The sequence below is a fragment of the Lepeophtheirus salmonis genome, chromosome 4 (assembly GCF_016086655.4).
Source record: "Lepeophtheirus salmonis chromosome 4, UVic_Lsal_1.4, whole genome shotgun sequence".
NCBI classification, from domain to species: domain Eukaryota; kingdom Metazoa; phylum Arthropoda; class Copepoda; order Siphonostomatoida; family Caligidae; genus Lepeophtheirus; species Lepeophtheirus salmonis.
In genome coordinates, this window is record NC_052134.2 from 14641879 (window position 1) to 14650547 (window position 8669).

The window sequence follows — 8669 nt, forward strand, 5'->3', positions numbered from 1 at the left end:
TTTTTTTTTAAATCCTAATAAAAATGCTCTATGGAAAAACAAATTTTTATTGGTTAATTTAGGGTAACATCAATTTAAATGAAAATAATTGAAGTAAAACGTAATGTGTCTGTTAGACATGGGCTGGTATGAAAATATTTCCTGATCCGATATTCTACAAATGATTCGATTAACTCATAATCCTCAAGGTTTTTTTTTTTCTTGTCACAATTGGTTGATTTGGTTTGCCAAGACATATAAATTATAATACTAGACACAAAAATAACTCAAAGGGGTTTTACTAAAAATCTGTAAGCGAAAGCTCAAGTGCACCCGCTACAAATATGATAGAAGAACTGAGAAATTACTTTAATGACATAGCATTAGCAGTGTTGCCAGGTTATCCTGATATCCAGCTATATCTAGCTGATTTTTTTCATCTAGCTAATGGCCGGAAGTCTTAGCTAATTTTTGCAATAATTCTACCGATTTTGTGTGATTTTGAGTCAACAGAAAACTAATGAAGACGTTCCTGTATTAGTGGACATTCGCTGTGAATGGCACACTTCGCATTTGACTGTTACTTCTGACACAATGCCCAGAAATCAAGAATTCCTGGTTAGCGAAACCTATAACTGATTTGCTAGATCTTCCTCAGGACAGCAGGACTATGTTAATTTATTTAAACTAATAAATGATGGACATGAACCTTTGAAAATTGTACAAGCTATCTAGACAAGATGGTTATCTATAGCTTCTGATGTACAAAGAGTTTGTGACCAATGGTTGGAGTTAAAAACTCATTATAGTCATACCATAAACCGAAAGGTATTACACTTCGAAAATACTCTACTCTATATTCAGTGAAGAATATTATCAAGATTATTTGTAATTTTTTAATCCGTGCTGAATTATGTCCAAAGTGTCAACAAGATTTTTGACTCTGATAATAGTGATCTTTTCAAATTGCTTGAAGACTTCAATGTTTTGGTTGAAAATTTGGTAAATAGAGTTATACTTCCTACCAATCAGCATCGGGTTGATCCTTTGACCTGTAATCTGGAAGAATGTCTTGTTCCTAAATTGTACTTAAGGTATGAAGCTAAAAATTTCCCCTCTAATATGACCCATCACTTGTCGGATGATCAAGATAAGAACCTAGGGATCGATGTTCTAAATTTTTGATGAAGCTTATTAAATAACTTAGAAATAGGCTTTCCGACAGTGTGAAAGTATTAAATGTCATGTGTTTTATTTGTTACCCTGATTACATGGGTGGGATTGTTATCCCAGTTTTAGATTTCCTTGTTTTATAAATGTACTTAGTTTTATCCTTTTATATACGTACGTAATCTTTTTACCTTTTAGTACTGAATTCCTCTGATCTCGAGAATATACCCTTTTTCTAGATACTCCTTCACAACTCCCCTTTTATTCATAAATTGGCGACGATCTATTTTACTTTCCACCTTAATACATAACATTAAAAAAATGTAAATGTTTAGTTTTGGAAGCACTTCGTGTGTCGTGAAAAAGTCAATATTACTCTTAGTAAAATCTTTGGTTTACCTTCAGAGCCCAGAGGGCATAACAAAAATAGAAACTCAATGGTATAATATAACCCTTGTCAAATGGCTAGAAACAAAAGATACAATAACATTTTTGGCAGAGGTAGACTTATACAAGGATGCGTCTAACCAAAATTTATTTTTGCCTCAACAATATTGAAATTGCCTCATTCCAAAGCTGAAGTTGAAAGGGTATTCAGCCAAATGAATTTAATAAAAACACAATTAAGGAATAAAATGGTTCCTGAAGCAGTAAATGTACAACTTCATATAATATATGATAATAATAAAAAATATTTAGCCGATTTCAGGAGTACATCAGGCTGATTTTGCTTAAACCCACCTGGCAATACTGAACATTAGTACCAAAGGCCATTTGTCATATTTTTATGATATAAAAAACATAAACCTTTAAAAAAATGGGGCCTTTCAAATTCATAAATCACTTTTTATGAGATTATTTTATTCCAATATCAAGCCTGTCACAGGCCTCTTTTTTTAGATGTAGGTATACATTCAACTATTTGAATCTAATATATGTGTGCTTTTTTTCATAAAATTATGATAAATGGCCTCATTAACTGAAGTTATATCATTGTAGTAATTTATCAGTTCTTCAACCCCATTTGTAATGAGCGTACTTAAGGCTTCACTTATAGGTTTTGAGTATTATATCGCCAACAGCTGCATATCTTAAGGATACAATATTTAATTGTTAGATAATTCTTTACTTAATGATTAATCTAAAATTCTGACTTATTAGGGACAAATTTATTTTGAATACAACATATTTGAGCAATACAGTATGGATTTATCCATTTGATCCCAGTTTAGTAATGTTAGCAAGATGACCCCTTAAAAAAAAGAGAAATTTTTATGGAAGACAAACTTGACTAAACTTAAAGATGAATAAATCTCATCTTGAATTTTTTAACTAATGTAATGAGCAAGGAAGCATACTTTGTGTGAAACTATTTTTATGAAGCTTATGGTGATGCTTATACCGGGTGTCCCGAAAATCTTGACCGGTACCTTCCATGGCTTTTTTCGAGGTTTCAGAGACTTTTACGTAAATGTTGCGTAAATAAAAGTTAAAGGCCGTTTTCAGGTTAACAAGTTTTGTTTCAATAACATTTCGAAATTCATTATTGTTTTTGACATGGAGTCTAAAAGACATGAAGTAGCTGCTCTGCTTCGTGCAGGAATCAGCCACAAGGAGATCTCTGAGGCCACCAACATGCCTGCCAGCACCATTGGTAGGAGCAAGAGGAGGTTGGACAAGGGGGAAGGCCTTGAAAACAAGCCTCGAAGTAGGAGACCTGTCTTAAAGGCCACTAAGAAGAAGATCAGGGCCCAGATCAAGATAACCCCTCTTCTGAGCATCAGAACAATTGCCAAGAAGAACAACATGGGTAAGACTACTGCTGCCAACATTGTCAAGGACATTGGGGGCAAGTCCTTGGTCCACGCCACCCGTCTAATGTTGGACATGGCCAACATTGAGGCCAGATACATCCGATGCAAGAAGATTTTGAACAACATGAAAAGCAATGGGACAGAATTCTCATTTTTTCCGATGAGAAAACTTTTACAGTGGATCCAGTCTTCAACCGAAAAAACTGATTGCTACATAAGCCTTAATGGTTATGTGGGATCTGAGAAATATGTGTCCATGACCAAGCACCCAGCCAGCATCATGATGCTTGAAGTTGTTGGCTCAGATGGTAAAGCCATACCTCCAGTCTTCTTCCGAGAGGGCTACAGGCTCACCTCGGAGGACTACATCAAGGTGCTCAAGACCAAGGTGGTCCCGTGGATCAGGAAGGAGTATCCTGGCAAGAGGGTGTGTTTCCAGCAGGATGGGGCACCCCCACACACAGCCAAGGACACCCAGAAGTGGTTGAAGGAGAATGCGGAATTATGGCCTAAGGACTTCAGGCCCCCTCCTCCCCCGACCTGAACCCCTTGGATTTCAGCATCTGGGCGCACATTGAGAGGCAGGGTTGCAAAAATGCAAGGTAGGTGGCATTTTGGACATGACAAAAAAAAGGAAACCCAAAAGCAAAACGATAACGCTAATAATTCGACAAATGTTCCAGAAGTAGCTGTTTATGACGTTCTATTAGATCAGCTACATGCAGTTGTGACGAGGGGATTAGGAGAAAGAAATAAACAAGGACATAACAATAATTACTCTGTTGTCGATCTTCAATTTCACTCTGAGTCCAACAAGAACTTACAATTATAACTCCTCAACAAATCTTCAAGGTTACTTTCGTACTCCTTTATAAGTACACTAATGTTCAATCAGGTTTTGAATATAACTAAATATAGTAGAAAAGGAAGTTCAATCCTCAGAAATTAAATATTAATCACAACAGCTCAGGAAATGTAAGTTTACTCTTCAGTTTGCCAACTCATCAACAGATGCATTTATTCATACATCTAAGTGAGAATACTCCGAGCTACTGTACTATTTATAAAGGTATGTCGCTCACTACTTTTAGAATTTGACAGAAGTAAGCATCCCATTTTAATGGCGTCACATATGTGTGGAAAACACTAGCCCGTACTTTTATTTTGCTCTAAGATTACAAGGAATCTAACTCAAAATGTAAGATTTTCTACTTGCAAACTGGGCCTGCCACTATATTACATTTTATTTTCATACTATACCCTTGCAGGTATTCAAAATAAAAAAATAGGTGAACTAATATATTAATATAATACGGTAGACAACTATTAGTATTAGTTGCCTTGTGGTTGTACCTTTAAACAACTGCATCTAATCATTTGTGAATATATTGTAATATTCTTTAGATATAGGATATTAACCATTATCTTAATATTAGGTATAGTTTTAGATCTCGCCTTAAGAGTAGAGATCCCTTGACGAGACCATTACATTGCAGAGTTATATAACCTTGATAAATTCTCAATTCACGTTTTAATATTAATATTTTAATTTTTTAGTGAATACAACATATGTGACGTCACTCAGCTCAGCCAATCAGAATGCAGACGCTAGCATACACACCAATACTATCCACTACTTTGGAATACTCTGTCCGTTAAGCATCCCTGTTTGAAGAATATAACACTACACGGATCTCATTATATTGATTTACTGGCTAGATATGACTCGTAAGTCGTCATATCCCTCCCCTGTATGCATTTAAAGAAATACAAACTCAATAAGAATAATATAACTCAGTACATATTTAAAAAATGTAATGATGATATATTTTACCAGAAATTGAAATGACATGAAAATATTAAAAAAAAGTTCACAAGTCAACCACAAAAAATATTTCAAAGTTTGATATCTTATACTAATTGTACTTGATGCGTTAATTATGAGTATACAAAGTGTCTTTAATCATTTTGCATGTTCGAGACAATTTTTATGTAAAATAAATTTCTAAAATACATAGTATATTAGTTATAACAAATTTCTAACATTTCATGTGAAATTATCTAATACTGAGAATAAAAATTAAGATTATGTCATTCAAATGAACTGTTTTTTTTAACTTTGAACAATTCATAAGTTATTGAAACAGAAATACTCCTAGAACTGTCGATAATTGGATAACTATCATATAATTAAAGGTATTTTTCTTGACAAAAAAATGTTCAGATATACAATATTTTTTTATCTGTTTTATTCATGGAATACACTAACGTAACAGTAAAAATTAGCAAATACACTTCTCTTTATAACAAACATGACTAAGATCATTCTTAGAATTGTGTCAGAAATTTTTATATTCGACAAATTAAATCAGTAATATAATGATTTGTAACGAATAAAAAAAATATAAATTACTAACAAAAACTCGGGAAAAAAACATTAATAGAAAATATATTATTAATTTATATTATGTTTATTTTTAATCATGGATCACTTTAGAGAAATGTCTCTTCAATCTAAAAAAATAAAAACTCAACATCCCAGCAGAAAATAATGAATCACTCAACACTGATGTTGAGTAAAAAAAATAGAATAGGAAAATAAATTACAAGTTTATAATAAAATTTTATTTTATGGAAGAATTAGTCTACATCGAGCGATCATTGATCAATATAATCATGATTTATTCCAATTGAAGAAGATTCATGGAAGTTATGTCTAAATATATTGTAATCCATAATTATCAGGAAGTAAAAGTTGAACTTGTTGTCAAAATCAATTCGAAATGAAAGAAATATCAACCCAAACTAAGTAGTGGCGATAATAACGATTTGTTGCATTAAAAGATGAAAAATATTAACTTATTCATACTTCACATTTAGAATAATCCACACATACATCCATAATATAATTTTAAGATTTATGAGATTAAAGATACTTATAAGACCACATATATATATGCAGGGGAAGATGAGGCATTCTTAATAATAAGTTCTTTAAAAATGAACAGCAAACATATTTTCCTCTTGGAAATGAAATCAAAAACACTGTTTTTAACACCTTTAATCAATTAGGAAAGGGAGATCAAATAAATTTTACTAGCGGTGAGACATATATTAGTTAATTTAAAGTCATCTATAGATGAAAACATAGTTCACCAAGAGACGCTCATCTCCAATACAAGAGAAATATGCTAAACTACAAAGGAACTGAAAATCTCATGGATATTCTCTGAAAAATGTGTCTCTTTGAAGAACTTCAATAAGAGGTAATTCCTATATAAGCAACTAATAAAGGCGATCTGCGATTAGAAGTTAGATCTAAAAGGGATAGAAAGAAATCCCATATAAAAATGAGCTCTTTCTTCGACATAATTTAATCATACTTGATCATTCCTTTTGGAACACTCTATAAGTTTCACATCTGAAAATGAAATTCTCCTACAAAATATTTCACCAGACGATCCACAATTTCAGGATTAATAACTTAGATCACAAATGAGGGGTTTCAATGGACGATGATATTAGTCTCTGTCTCCGCGTTCACTTTTTCACAAGAATTTGATTCTTCTCTTCTACGATTGTTATTTAATGAAATAATTGTTATATAACTTAGTGGCTATCCAGATGTAAAGCAATCCATACTTTAATATACTAAAAATATTTAAATGCATGTTACCATTTAAATTTGATGCGATTCTTTGATCAGTAATACAATATTTATTATCCAAGTTTCTTCACGTATTACTTTGCCGAACATGATCCCTCTTTTCTGAAACAAAATTTATCATTTTTGACGACAATGATATTCGCTATGTTACGGAAACTATGTTCAAATCTGCCTTCTTCTTTGAAATTATATTTGTTAAGTCTTCCACGTCTATTTTTTGTAGATATCGAAAAGGTGTACGATATTGGCTCACACAGGTTCATTGTCGAACAACTATATAGGTGCAGACAGTCGGGCGGATTTGTTGAAATAGTAACGAGATTCATAGGAACTCATCATCGATCATTGACATTCCTGGTGCTCATTCAAAGTTTTGGAGCCAGCGTGGGGCCTGGCAAGGAGATCGTTTATGGTCATTCCTGTTTCTAATAGTAATAAATGGATTATATGAGATTATCAACTCCATTTCCACCCTTAAAATTCAGAAAATAAATGAAAAGCCACGGTAGTGCTTATTATATTAATATGAACCTGATCGGAGCCCCGTCTTGAATGACTCATTTCTGTCCCATTGATCTATTCAGGACTAGATTTTAAAAGTAAATATATCAGTCCTTCAAAACAGGCTTTCATTAACTTAGAAGTCCTTCATAGCAACAAAATGATTAAGTGTGATACTGATTCCAGTATTTGCATTGTTTATGAAGTGAAAAATTCATCATCTATCGCAAGGCGAAGGTTCAACAGACTTGGTCTTGGAAATGGCATGTATCTTACGGATCCAAAAGTCATTTTGAAGAGCCCATTTACTTATACGCGTCTAAAAATGGTTGAGATATAGACTAGGAACATCTTTTATCTTTACAAACAAGTCCCATACAGATCCTATAGAGAGAAAATGTTATTTTTGCCATGAAGAATTGGAAAATCCTACAATCTATTCTACTTATGTCCCAAAATTAGTTCCAGTCCTTATGATAGAGGAAGAAGAGATCTGAATAAACTTTGGTGTAAGAATGAATCCTTCGGATTGGCTAATTGTAACGTTCTGACAGTCTACGGATAGATGGGAAATTGAGTGGGTTATCTCCAAAATACAAAATATCATATATACAGTGAAGCACAAGAACTTCCTTCGTCGCTCCATAATTACGTCTCTCAAGTAATTGTGATCCTCAATTTTCTCACTCTCCATCGATGGGAAATACAAAATGTAGATGTTTACAAACAATTATTTATTATAACTGGCTCAAGATCATCTCTTCTAGATATTCTAGAAGAGAGGTTCTTGAGCTCACCACCCTTCACTCACCCTGTAATTTGCTCATCAGATCTCAAGCTGGGTATACCGGTTTTTATTTTCCTCCTTGCTACATTAATATTAAGATGATTTTTTACTCAGTTAATTTAATTTATTTGTTGTTTTTATCATTTAAAATAGCAGGATTTTATATATATGTTACGTGCTATTTGCAAAATGCCCGTAACATATATATAATCCTGTGGGACGCCCCTGTTGTGATTAATTTGATTATGAAGCAATTTGTTTATTAAGATTTCCTACACCAAAATCTGTGATTGAATAAAATATGATATTTCAATAAAGCAACACAACTATCTTAAACATTAAGAGAATTGAATTCAATTTTCAGGAATTACTGAGTACAGTATTGTGCAAAAGTTGATGTTTTTAAATACCTACAATTGAATTGTAAAATACGAAATTCGGGTATATGAATATCTTCCCACGCTCTCCAGACAATTAATGATAGATATTGAAAAAAAAGGAAAGGTTAAAAATTAAGACAAAGTACTTTCATTTTGCCCAGTAATAAAGATTGAAAGTACTAATGTCGGATTAAAAGATTATGTACTTTGCATTGACTGATTGGATAAAAACTTAGAAGATACTAGATAAATAAATGCATTAGCGTGTATTATACCTTTTATTTGATCCATTACACCATATTCGTGATATTGAAGGCTATCTTTAGATGACTTATATTCCCGTGAATGGTGCAATTAAACGCAGCAATGGA

The 8669-nt window shown here is 32.7% G+C and overlaps 1 long non-coding RNA gene across 2 annotated transcripts; it reads right to left on the reverse strand.

Annotated features, from left to right (window-relative positions):
- Positions 1–4763: 4763 nt before the first annotated feature.
- Positions 4764–8000, reverse strand: LOC121116886 (uncharacterized). 2 transcript variants are annotated; one of them, XR_011779670.1, is made up of 4 exons: positions 7745–7933; positions 7565–7686; positions 6347–7515; positions 5416–6281 (listed from the first exon to the last, which is right to left on the reverse strand). It is a non-coding gene; the product is annotated as an uncharacterized lncRNA (long non-coding RNA). The 2 variants fall into 2 exon arrangements; XR_005863974.2 differs by having other exon boundaries at positions 4764–7515; positions 7745–8000.
- Positions 8001–8669: the final 669 nt, after the last annotated feature.